Below are 13,723 nucleotides of genomic sequence, written 5' to 3'. Positions count from 1 at the left end.
CAAAATCCATAGCGTATAGCACACCAAGAGTGTGTGTTACTTATGGACTCTGGGTGATAATGACATGACAGTGACATTTATCAATTGCAACAGATGTTCCACTCTGGTGGGTGATGTTGATAGTGGGCGAGGGGGCAGGGAGTATATGGAAAATCTGTGTACCTTATGCTCAATTTTGCTGTGAACCTAACACTGCTCTAAAAGATATAGTATTTTAAAAAGGACAAGGAATAGACTGGGAGAAAATATTTGCAAAGCACATACCCAACAAAAGACTTATATCCAGACTATTAAAAAAAACTTTCTAAACTCAACAGTTAGAAAAAAACCAATCCGACTAGAAAATGGCAACAGACTTGGACTCTTCACTGAAGAGGGTACATGGCTGGCACATAAGCACACAAAAAGATGTTCCACATCCTTAACCATCAAGAAAATGCAGATTAATGGTACTGGTACAAAAACAGGTGCACAGATCAATGGAACAGAATTGAAAGCCCAGAAATAAAATCACACATCTATGGACAGCTTATCTTTGACAACGGAGCTGAGGGCATACAATGGAGAAAAGAAAGTCTTTTCAACAAATGGTGCTGGGAAAACTGGAAAGCTACATGTAAAAGAATGAAAATTGACCATTCTTTTTCACCATTCACCAAAATAAACTCAAAATGGATCAAAGACCTAAAGGTGAGACCTGAAACCATAAGGCTTCTGGAAGAAAACGTAGGCAGTACACTCTTTGACATCAGTATTAAAAGGATCTTTTCAGACACCATGTCTTCTCAGAGAAGGGAAACAATAGAAAGAATAAACAAATGGGACTTCATCAGACTAAAGAGCTTCCTCAAGGCAAGTGAAAACAGGATTGAAACAAAAAAAACAACCCACTAACTGGGAAAAAATATTTGCAAGTCATATATCTGACAAAGGCTTAATATCCATAATATATAAAGAACTCTCGCAACTCAACAACAAAACATCAAACAACCCAATCAAAAAATGGGCTGGAGACATGAACAGACATTTCTCCAAAGAAGATATACGGATGGCCGATAGGCACATGAAAAGATGCTCATCATCGCTGATCATCAGGGAAATACAAATCAAAAGTACACTAAGATATCACCTTACACCCGTTAGAATGACAAAAATATCTAAAACTAATAGTAACAAATGTTGGAGAGGTTGCGGAGAAAAAGGAACCCTCATACACTGCTGGTGGGAATGCAAACTGGTGCAGCCACTATGGAAAACAGTATGGGGATTCCTCAAAAAATTAAAAATAGAACTACCATACAATCCAGCCATGCCACTACTCGGTATTTATCCAAAGAGCTTGAAGTCAGCAATCCCAAAAGTCCTATGCACCCCAATGTTCATTGCAGCATTATTTACAATAGCCAAGACATGGAAGCAACCTAAGAGCCCTGCAACAGACGAATGGATAAAGAAGATGTGGTACATATATACAATGGAATACTACTCAGCTGTAAAACAGAACAAAATCATTCCATTTGCAATAACATGGATGGACCTTGAGGGAATTATGTTAAGTGAAATAAGCCAGCGAGAGAAGGATAATCTGTGTATGACTCCACTCATATGAGGAATTTAAAATTATGGACTAAGAACAGTTTAGTGGATACCAGGGGAAAGGTGGGGTGGGGGGTGGGCACAAAGGGTGAAGTGGTGCACCTACAGCATGACTGACAAACATTAATGTACAACTGAAATTTCACAAGATTGTATCCTATCAATAACTCAATAAAAAAAAAAAAAAGCTAAAACCAGGGGCCGGCCCGGTGGCCGAGCAGTTAAGTTCGCACCCTCCACTTTCGGGGGCCCAGGGTTTCGCCAGTTCGGAGCCTGGGTGTGGACATGGCACCACTTAAAAAAAAAAAAAAAGAAAATGCAGATTAAACCCACAATAGATATCATCACATATCTACTACACCAACTAAAATAAAAAATAAAGTCAATACAAATGCTGATGAGATTAGGGAGAAACTGGATCCCTCATTTGTTGCTGGTGGGAATGTAAAATGGTACAACTATTCTGGTAAACAGTTTGGCAGTTTCTTTTAAAGTTATATATTTACCATACAACTTAGCAATGCCACTCCTGAGTACTGACCCAAAGAGAAATGAAAATTTGTGTTCAGTCAAAAGCTCATATATGAATGTTCATAGCAGTTCTATTTATAATTACCAGAAACTGGAAACCTCCTAAATGTCCTTCAAAGGGTAAATGGACATGCAAACTGTGGTACATCCATACCATGGAATACTACTCAGGAATAAAAAGGAATGAGCTATTGAAACACTCTAATGCGAATGAATCTCAAATACATTATGATAAGTGCGATTTACATACTGTGAGATTCTGTTTATATTACATTCTGGAAAAGGCAAAACTATAGGGACAGAAAATAGATCGGTGAGTGCCAGGGGCTGAAGGTAAGAGGAAGGATTGACTACTAACTGGTATAGGGGTATATTTTAGGATAGTGGAAGTATTCTACGTCTTAATTGTGGTATTGTTTACAGAAGTGTATAGATTTGTCAAAACTCTCAGAATGACCAGCCAGGTGGATGACGATGTTGTTCACTGAAATTGGGATGGCTAGGGGACTGGCGAGTTTCAGGGAGGTTTGGAATCGAGAGTCCTTTTCCAGACATGTTAAGTTTGAGAAGACCGTTAGACACTCAAGTAGAAATGATATGTATCACCCTGGAGTTCAGGAGAGAAGTCAGAAATGGAAGTATAATTTGGGCTTCATTAGCATTTCGAGGGTATTTTTACGTCATAATCACATCACCAACAGTCACCAGATCAATGTCACCTTTGTTATTTCTACACTGGGTGGTGTAGATCCAGAGTACTTCCTTAGTCTTGATATAAATGGGGATGAGACAGAGTTATTTCCTCCACATTACTCAGGACTAAATCTAGATATATCTGGTCAAAGCCCTGTAAACGGAACCTTTACCTTTGACCTACCTATTTTGTGAGCATCAAGTTGCAGCTCAAAACAGGGCTAAGACCTTGAAAATTTGAACCACTGCAAGCTACGAAAGAATGCCAGATTCGATTGGTCCTATAAAAGTGATTTATTGGACACATGCATGCATGCATATGATTCATAAGTATTTTCAGCAAATTGAAAACATATTTTAAACGTATGGAAATTAGCAGAAATAAAAATGAGCAGTAAATGGCAAGAGGAATAACATCCTAGATTTGTGGCTTCATGGAAGTAAAAAACAAATTGCTAAAACAAATCCATCCTACGTAAATAAAAAGGTAAAAGGAAAAGTCAGATCTAATTGACTATATTTGCACTTCTGTAGCCAGAAGCATTTTGTTTTTTGTTTTGTCTTGGAATTGGTTCCCTTATATAACACATGTCAAAATAGCTGGAAAAATGTGATTAACTATTGCCAGCTGAAATTCTTGTCCCACGAGGACAGCTCCCTTCTGGCTTCTTATTTTCTTTTCATATTTTGGGCACCGTGAGCTAGTGGTTGGAGCATGGGCAGGCAGACAGCATGGCTCTGCAGGAGAGAATTCCAGGGTTGGGCCTTCTAAGTTTGCAGCTATCCTTAATTTACTTAGTCTTCCTGCCAGAGCCCCTTAAAGACTCGCTGTGGTCTCACTCAGGGTGTGGTCAGCAGGAATTTCGCCATAAACTAGATTCCTGCAGGAGCCCGATCTTGCTAAAGTGTAAGTTGGATGCTCAAGCAAGAGGGAAAGGTGAACGAAAGTAGTTTCATAGACTTGGGCACCACACTAAGGCCTTTGCCTAGATTTCCTCCATCCACTGAAGAAGGATAGCGTTGTACACGTTCAGAGCCCAATTTCTAGGGGAGGTTTTGAACAAACATAGAGCCGAATTCTAATCCTGGTTCCACCAAATGTGCTGTTTTGAGCGTCTAGCAACCTCTCAATTTCCCAGTAAATTCTCTACAATGAAGCTCATACATGTGGTTAGAACATTCCTTTGATAGAAGTGTATTAGGAAGGAACACATTCGAAACGGATAACACAGTTTTTGCCACATAGGTATTCATAAAAAAATTTTGAATTGAGTTCTTTAGATGACTGGAAAACAATACTAAGGGATGTTTGCAAAACCATGACGGGAAATAAGAGAAATAATTTCTAAAAGTCCTTTCGTTTTTAGGGTGCTAAGTAAATCTCAAGATATCGACATGCTCCCTCCTCTATGTCTCAAATACTGTTCTCTCTTGCTCATACTAGATTCCTTTTCTTTATCTTCAGTCAATCAGTTGATCAATATTTATAGAACATTTTCAATATAACTGGCACCATAAGAGGCACCAGAGAGGATCCAGAAGATACAGAATGTGTGGTCCTTGCACAAAAGGAGTTTGAAATACTAAGGTTCAAAGCAGCAGCGAGCAATGTAACATTATCTAAGTATTTTATCTATACTTTATAGACATAGTCAGAATCTGAGGCAAGAGAAGTCATTGAAGATTAGAGTGCTTAGGAAAAGCTTTATGAGTTTCATCTTTGTCCTGGGGAGGAAGGTGGGGAAGGAGGAAGATCAAGAGTGGAATCCTGAAACTTGGAGGCTGGAGGAAATCAGTACCATTTCCGACTAAGTAGGCAGTTGTGTAACCAAGTTTAAAGGGCCAAGACAAGTAGATTTGTCAAAATGGGATAGCAAGATAGTCTAGACTATGCCGTCCAATGTGGTAGCCACTAGTCGTATGTGCCTATTTAAATATAAATTAAGTAAAATTAAAATTTCAGTTCTTCAATTTTGCCACATTCAAATGCTCAATGGTCATATGTGGCTAGTGGTACCATACTGGGCAGTTCAGATGTAGAATGTTTTATATCTGATGATGTTTCCATCATTATGAAAAGTTCTCTGGGACAGTGCAGGTCTAGAACCATGGAGGTGTGAAGCGAGAGGCAGGAGAGCAGAGCTTGAAAGATTTCCCCAAGCTGATTGGCATGTTGCTGCAGCTGATTTCTATATGCTTTTTGTGGCCACAAGATGTCCAAAATCCAAAGGGAGTTTAATTTAACAAATGTACACTGAATACCTACTAATACGAGGCTAGATGATTTGAGAGACACGAAAGTGAGTAAGGCAGATTCCAGTCCTCAGGGAGCTCCCTGAGGGAAGAAAAGATGTGTACACAAATAACCATAATACAAAATAAAAAATGATAAGCATCCCAAGAGGGGTACAATTAAAGCATGTAGGAGTTCAAAGAAAGGACAGATTACTTCTACCTGAAGCTTTCAAAGAAGCCTCTGAAATATGGCACTGAACCTTGAAAAGGCAGTGGGATGTGGTGGAAAAATCCCTGGGAAGCAAGAGACCAGAGATAATCTGTAGGCTTAGTTACGCCCTAACTAACTGTGTGACTTTGGGTAAGTCAGGCTCCAGACCTCAGTTTCTTTATCAGCTGAGGCAGAGGAGCAAAGGAGAAATCAATTTCCAAATGGAGTGCCCAATGCAAGCAAAGGTACAGAAATACATGGGTGTGTGTGCAAGAAATTGAATAGTCTAATTAATACTGCAGCGCAACCACAATACTACTACCTAATAACTTATTCCTGGGCATTACATAATTCTAAGACATCCCCCCAAATTTTGTTTTCAAAAATGAGAAGCCACCATCACAAAAACAAAAGCTAGATTTTGGTAATGTCTTTTTTCCTCCCGGCTTTATTGACGTGTAACATTGTCTAAGTCTGAGGTGTAAAACGTGTTGATTTGATATACTTACATATTGCAAAATGATGACCACCACAGCGCTTCCTAACTCCTCCATCACATCACATAATTAACTTTTCTTTCTTGTAATGAGAACATTGAAGATCTACTCTCTTAGCAACTTTCAATATATAATGCAGTGTCGTTAACCATAATTAGCACGCTGTACGTTAGATCCCCAGAACCTGGGCATCTCATAACTGGAAGTTTGTGCCCCTTCACCAACAGCTTCCATTTCTCCCACACCCAGCCCCTAGTAACCACTGCCCTACTGTCTGCTTCTATGAGTCTGGCTTTTTTAGAGTCCACACATAAGTGAGATACAGTATTTGTCTTTCTCTGAATGACTTGTTTCGCCTAGCATAATGCCCTCAAGATCCATTCACGTTGTCACAAATGGCAAGATTTCCCTCTTTCTCATGACTGAATAATTTTCCATTGTATATTTTTTGTATATACCGCATCTTCTTTATCCATTCATCTGTCGATGGACGCTTAGGTTGTCTCCATGTCTTGGCTGTTGTGACTAATGCTGCAATGAACATGGGAGTGCAGATATCTCTTCACGATCCTGTTTCCATTTTCTTTGGATACATATCCAGAAGTGGAATTGCTGGATCATACAGTAGTTCTATTTTTAATTTTTTGAGGAGTCTTTACACTGTTTCCCATAGTGGCTGTACCAGTTTATGTTCCCACCAACAGTGCAAAATGGATCTCGTTTCTCCCCAGACTCACCAACACTTATCTCTTGTCTTTTTGATGACAGGCATTCTAACGGGTGTGAGATGATAGCTCATTGTGGTTTTGATTTGCATTTCTCTGACGACTAGTGATGTCAAATGCTTTTTCGAGTACCTGTTGGCTATCTGTATGTCTCCTTTGGAAAAATGTCTATTCAATTCCTCTGTCCATTTCTTAAGCAGATTGTTTAGTCTTTTTGCCATTGATTTCTATGAGTTCTTTACAAATTTTGGGTATTAACCCTTTATAAGATATATGATCTGCAAATATTTTCTCCCACTTTATAGGTTACCTTTTCATTTTGTTGCTTGTTTCCTTTGCTGTACAGAAGATTTGTTTTATATAGTGCCACTTATTAATTTTTGCTTTTATTACTTGTGCTTTTGATATCATATGTAAAAAATTGCTACCAAGACCAGTCTCAAAGAGCTCTTCCCCTATGTTTTTTTCTAGGAGTTTTACAGTTCCAAGTCTTATGTTTAAGTCTTTAATCCATTTTTAGTTAATTTTTTAATTTTTTTATTAATGTTCATTTTGAGTTAATTTTTGTGAGTGGTGTAAGATAGGGTTCCAATTTCATTCTTCTGCAAGTAGCTGTCCAGTTTTCCAACACCATTTATTGAAGAGACTATTCTTTCCCCATTGAGTATTCTTTGTTCCCCTGTCAAATATTAGTTGACCTTATATGCAAGAGTTTATTTCTGGGCTCTCGATTCTGTTGCATTCGTCTATATGTCTATTTTTATGCCAGTTCCATACTGTTTTGATTACTATAGCTTTGTAGTATAGTTTGAAAACAGAAAGTGTGATGCCTCCAGCTTTGTTCTTTCTCAGGATTGCTTTGGCTCTTTGGGGTCTTTCGTGGTTTCATCTGGTAATGTCTTGATAGTTCAGATCAAACAGGAGAAGCAAAGCAGAAAGAATGGAAGCAATTGTACTGGAGTTTAAACATGGTTTTTAAGTGGAGCTGGAGAATGACTCTACTAATTTGGACCCCTTTGGGAAGAGGCTGTTATTCATGAAATACATGAGTGAGAGCCACACTTTGGGAAACAAGAGATAAAATTACAGGACATTTCTGAGGGGCAAAAAAAAGCAAGTCAGAGTCTGAATCTGAGAAATCACATTGAACAGGCTGTTAAAGGGTGAAGCTGACATGAAAAGAGAAAAGCCAAGAACATGGTAGTTAAAATAAAACGTAGCTCAAATGTGGAATGTGGAGTCCCTTGTTAAGAAGCAGACACAAAACAGTGCGTCAGTGAACCACCGGCTCAGCAGGTTTGTGGAGCTCTCTCTCTGGAACGGATACGAGCAGAGAGAGAAATGTTTCTGTTTTGCAGCTGCACCAAAGCATCTGTCAGTAGTTCCATTATCATTTTCTCTTGTATATATTTTTTTATCCACACAGAAAGATTAGAGTAGGTAAAAATATACGCTCTGTATGTACAAATATACTAAAATATTTATTTAATGGTTAAAATGAAAAATTCTTAGAAATTGTTTTTCTAACTCTACAGCTCCCCACTGGCCAAGGGCACATTTCTCAGTCCCTTAATCTTCATCTAAAAACCTGAAAATAAGTTCCAATGCAAGCCAAGGGAAGAGACACTGCTGTTATAAATAGAGATGTTATGTGATCATCCAACCATCCAAGTTTTTAAAATAGATTGAAGTTCTACTCTCTCCAAGATTTATAGAATTTGCTTTAAAAATACATGTGAATTTTGTATTACGTATATGGCTGCAATCCATGCCCATATTTGTGCAGGAGCTCTTAAATCCAGACTGATGTCACCTTTTCCATACCAATCTAGTGCTTCAGACGACTGTCATTACCATATGAGATTAACCAGGGAAGGTTAATTGTTAGGTACCATAATTAAGTGAGTGGAACTAGCTTTTGTTTGACAAAATCCGTGATTCAATTACATGGGTTTTTTGCCAATCTTCCCTTTTTTTTTTTTTTTTCTCCCCAAAGCCCCAGTACAAAGTTGTATATCCCTCTAGTTCCCCTATGTGGGATGCTGCCACAGCTTGTTTGATGAGCAGCATGTAGGTCCGCGCCCAGGATCTGAACCAGTGAACCCTGGGCTGCCAAAGTGGAGCGCACGAACTTAACCACTACACCACTGGGCAGGTCCCCTCTATTTATCTTTGATGTTGCACAGTTTCACTAAGATGTGTGGTTGTATGTTTATCCTGTTTGGCACTCTATATGACCCTTCAATCTTAGATCTCAGATGATTCTTTAACTGTGAAACATTCTTAGCTATTACCTCTTAAAAATTGCTTCTCCACCATTTCTTCCATTCTCGTCTTCTAGAACTCCTTGTGGACGTATGTTGAAGCCCATCAGTTGATTCTGTCTATCTCTTAACTGCTTTCTCACATTTTTTATCTCTTGTTTCTCTGTCCTGTTTCCTGGGTGAAATCTCAGCATCCTCTTCAATTCACTAATTTTCTCTTGACCTCTTTCCAATCTAGATCTTATCTCATCCATTAGATTTTTATTTAATGACTCTATTTTTCATTTCCAAGATTTCTAGTTGTTCTTTTCAGTATCCACGCATTCTGATTTCATTTATGCTGGCATTTTTCTCATAATGTCTTGCCCTTTTTTTTAATGGAAGTTATTCCTACATATACCTCTTTGAACATTCTAAACATATGAGACCTCTCCTCAGATGGTTCCATAAAATTGGTTTCAACAGGAATAAATTTATGTTCTTATTTTTTGTTTTGTTGGCTGTCTTTCTCAGCACTGGGTTTTGGTTGAGGAGCTCATTTTGAGACTGGGCTTACATTCCCTATGTCTGTGTGTCTCTCTTCCTCTTCTTCCCTCTGCTCCCAGGGAGTGTGCTGTCCCCTCCCTGTCTAGTGGTTTTGTGATGGTCTTCACTCTGCACTTGGCTCCCTGGACTCCAGCTCAGACCCAGACCTACCGATGGAGCTTCAGAGATCCAGCCCACGGTGATACAGAGGACAACACAGATCCAGGCACCAAGCTAGGCAGTTGACTGCTCCCTTTCCTAGTACAAGGTTATATCTGTGTCCTCTCTCTCCCTGAAGTCCACAGTTTGCTAAAAGCTATAGCCCCCGGCAGGAATAGCTTCTATTTTAGTCTCCTTGCATGAGTAGGAGGAGCCTGCCTCTGCCTCCAGCTTCAAGCAGAGAGCCTGGCTTCAGTCTCCCATCTCGGCATGGAACTCTTATTTCAATTTACTCTGGAAGAGCCAAACTCTAGCTAATATTGCCTGGTTCCAGACCTAGAGCCCAGCAAGTTAGTGGCTTCCGCTTAGCTCATAGCTTTGTATTTCTGTCCCAATTCTGGGTCACAGAAGTGTTTATTTAGTTTTTAAGCTTGATAAATTTTATTTATCACTGCTATGAATTTGGAGTAAAGATGTGTCAAAGAACGAACTTTCAGAGCTGTCTGGACTAGGTTTGCATGCCAACTTCTTTAGTAAACTGAAGACTCTGCACTGCGTTCAGTTCAATCTAGTCCACTTTTAGACAAGAACAGAACTTAGTCTGTGACTATGTCACAACCAAAATAATGTCAAAAGCATAGTTGTTTAAATATTTTATCTTAATACCTGATTATCTGATGATTAGCTTGATTATCAAGTGATCTAACTCAGTTGACATGATATTGAAAATATCAAACTTTCCACCTTCCAGTTAATTTTCTCATGTACATTTTCATAGAATAACAAGCGTTTTTGTTTTTTTTTTTAAATGAAAAGCAAGATGGGGAAAATGTCATCTCTTAGCCTCTGAATTCTGGAATCTTCTAATGATTATTTTTACCAAGTAAATAAACCCAGGAGTAAATGAAATGTGGTTACTTCTTGTGCTTCCTGGAATTTCTTGCAGCCAACTCAGAATTATAGCATCTCAGCCTTGGAAGAAATTCTTCATATGACCACACTGAATTTTTTTCCTGTTGGTCTGCATCAAATTTGTGAAGGTTAGTGACTAAAAGGCTGAGACTTTAGAGTCTTGTGGGAAAAGTAACCGCCCACTTCAAAGGAAGTTCAGGATCTCGGCTAGTTGCTTTGAAAAGAATTCATTTCCATGAAAAATGTTCTGAAAACTTTTTGAGGGGACTAGAGAGAGCAGAGAAGGCCATTTTCCCCTTCATTTTTTTCACTGAGGTAAAATTGGTATGTAACATTATATAAATTTCAGGCATACAACACGATTGGGAAGTGATCACCACCACAAGTCTAGTTACCATCCGTCACCGTACAATGCCCTCCTTCACCCATTTCACCTACCCAATGGAGTCGTGTTGCCAGTGGCATGCTGGTACCTGTTTAACAATCGGCTATCCAAGGGAAAAAACCAATTTGTAGTGTTTGCCAACTTCCACGGTGTAAATACTCCCACCATGGCTGATGTCAAACTATCAACGTGTCATCACCAAACACAGACTTGGAGGGAGGTGCCCATAACAGATTTTCTGGGAAGAGAGGACTAAGCTTCAGCACTCCACAGCAATAATGCCAAATCCAATAGGTACTTTCCAGACCTCAGCTTGACCTCTCAGCAGCATTCAGCATAGTTGCTTGCACCGTTATTGAAACACTCTCCCCTCGGCCTTTCTGCCAGCCATGCTGGCCCCTCCTCCCTTCCATGCTCAGGCTAATCTAAGTCTCACTGCCAGCTCTTGCTCCTCTCCTCAGCACTCCTTCTGAAGTCTGTTGCTCTTTTCTCTCTCCATTTTCCCCCTGGGTGATCTCATCCAGTCCCATAACTTTAAATATCACCAAAATGCTGTTAACTCCCATATTTTTATCTCCAGCCCAGACCTTTTTTCTGAGGTCCAGGCTTGTATATCCAACTGCCTACTCAGATATCTCAGAGGCAGCTCCAGCTTAACTTGTCCAAGACCGAACCATTGCTCCTCCTCCTCCTGTCTTCCTTATCTAAATAAATGGAACTACCATCTGTTCATTTGCTAAAGCCACAAACCAAGGAGTCATCTTTGCAAATTCCTTCTTCTTTGCTCATATTAGCCAACCCGTTACCAAATGAGTCCACTACTACTGAGTCCACTTTCAAAATCTTTCTCAAATCCATCAATATCTCTCCATCTCCAAGCCCCCTACCATCTCTCGAATGGTAAACAGTAACAGAGCTCCTAAGGACTAACCTGTCCTCTTCTCCTGCCCCTTCCTCTTGTACTCCCCACAGGGGCCAGAGAGAGCTTTTAAACATGCTTTAAAACCTTCATTGGCTCCCCATTGCATTTAATAGAAAATAGAACCTTCTTTCATGGCCTACAAGGGCCTGCATGACCAGATTTCGGTTGAATTCTGCAACCTCATTTCTTACCACTCTCCTCTTCATTTACTACACTCTGGCCACACAAGGTATTTTAGGTTCTCAACACATAAACTCTTCCTTGTCTCAGACCCTCGTAATTCTAAGTATTGATCTGTTTGCTTATTCATGTCTATTTCCTCCACGAGACTTTAAGCTCCATGAGTGCAAGGACCATGTCTGTTATGCTGGTTGTATACCCAAGGCCTAGCCCATACTTGGTGCTCAATGACTATTTGTTGAAAAAAGTAATAAATACATGAATGAATGAAACATCAGATTTTCAGATAAACTTTTCCAGTTTATACGTTTTGGATATGTAGACAGGGGAGATTAAAGTGGCTGTTGACTCTCAAGGTTTTAGAATTCCGTGACTGACAAAAAATTCACAGTTCCTTTGATGGCAGCACTGATAGCAATACAAAGTTGGAATAATTTATCCTGAAAAGGAAGCCTAGAAAACAAACCAAGGAAGAGGATGAACTGTCCTGAGTGAGATTAAAATTCAAACCAAATGACCAAACAACACTACCACCAAGTAGATTTATGTTTATGAAGTGCTAAAAGAGGAAGTCCAGCATAGGGTTAGACCACACGCTCTCGAGTGGCAGATGATTTAACTTGCTGTGGGAACTTGAGTAAATTTCTTAGCCTCTCATTTTCTTCATCTGTAAAGCAAGGACTCTATTATCACAGGGTATCTTAGGGTATTTGTGAGATGATGCATCGAAAACACATTCTACCACTGAATTTACTCTCACTTTAATTTACTTAATTTCTCCGAGCCCTAGTGTTTTCTTTTGTAGAATAATGTTTGTTCTTAACTTCTTTTAAGATGCTTCTGGTGCGAAGATTCTGTTGGATTCTCAGTCAGTCCTCTCTATCCACAGCTTCCGCACGGACAGAGACAGAGGGCTGACCAAAGGACTTGAGCATCCGCGACTTTGGGATCCACAGGGGTTCTGGAACCAGGTACACATGGATACCAAGAGACAACTATGTATAGTTTCAATGCTCTCAAAGCCATGCCTACTCTCAGTTGATGTGTGGATGAAGGGCACTGCACTGGGTGGATCGGAACGGGGTGTATTTGGCATCTTTCTGGAAGGAGACTGCCTGTCTGGTCCTCCCGCACCCAGTACGTCAAGGTCTAGAATCAACTTTAAACAAATGTTTTAAAAGTATTTATGGACTTTTCCCCCTTCTTTTCAGGAGTAACACGTGCTAGTAAGTATACTCCATTAGGGCAGGGACTGTATACGTCTCCTTTTTCTCTTTTACTTATTTTTTTAAATGTACTTTATTTTTTAGAGCAATTTTAGATTCATAGCAAATTGAGCAAAGGGTAGAGCTTTCCCATATACTCCCTGTGCCCACACAAGCACAACATCCCCCACCGGAGTGGAACATTTGTTACAATTGGTGAACCTCCATAGACATCTCATTGTCACCCGAAGTCCATAGTTTACATTAGGGTTCACTCTTGGTGTTGCACATTCTATGTGTTTGGACAAATGTATAGTGACATGTATCCACCATTATACTATCATACAGAATAGTTTACAGCCCTAAGATCCCCTGTGCTTCTCCCCCAAACCCCTGGCGACCACTGCTTTTTTTACTGTTTCCATAGTTTTGCCTTTTTCAGAATTATAATAGAGTTGGAATCATGCAGGATGTAGCCTTTTCAGCTTGTCTTCTTTCACTTAGTAATATGCATTTAAATTTCCTCCACGTCTTTTCACAGCTTTGTAGCCCATTTCTTTTTTGGCACTAAATAATAGTCCATTGCCTAGATGTACCATTGTTTGTTTATCCATTCACCTACTGAAGGACATCTTGGTTGCTTCCAAGTTTTGACGATTATGAATAAAGCTGCTATAAACGTC

General features: G+C 39.6%; 1 long non-coding RNA gene across 1 annotated transcript in view; it reads left to right on the top strand.

Moving 5' to 3' along the window:
- Positions 1 to 13,723, top strand: part of LOC138921471 (uncharacterized) — a 68,572-nt gene extending 54,849 nt beyond the window's left edge. Inside the window, exon 4 of the long non-coding RNA XR_011434079.1 lies at positions 12,725 to 13,723. This is a non-coding gene — a long non-coding RNA (uncharacterized lncRNA). The remainder of the gene's footprint in view (positions 1 to 12,724) is intronic.

The sequence above is a fragment of the Equus caballus genome, chromosome 30 (genome assembly GCF_041296265.1).
Source record: "Equus caballus isolate H_3958 breed thoroughbred chromosome 30, TB-T2T, whole genome shotgun sequence".
NCBI lineage: Eukaryota > Metazoa > Chordata > Mammalia > Perissodactyla > Equidae > Equus > Equus caballus.
The sequence above is the reverse complement of the archived record's forward strand: the minus strand, read 5'-3'. Positions and strand labels throughout refer to the sequence as shown.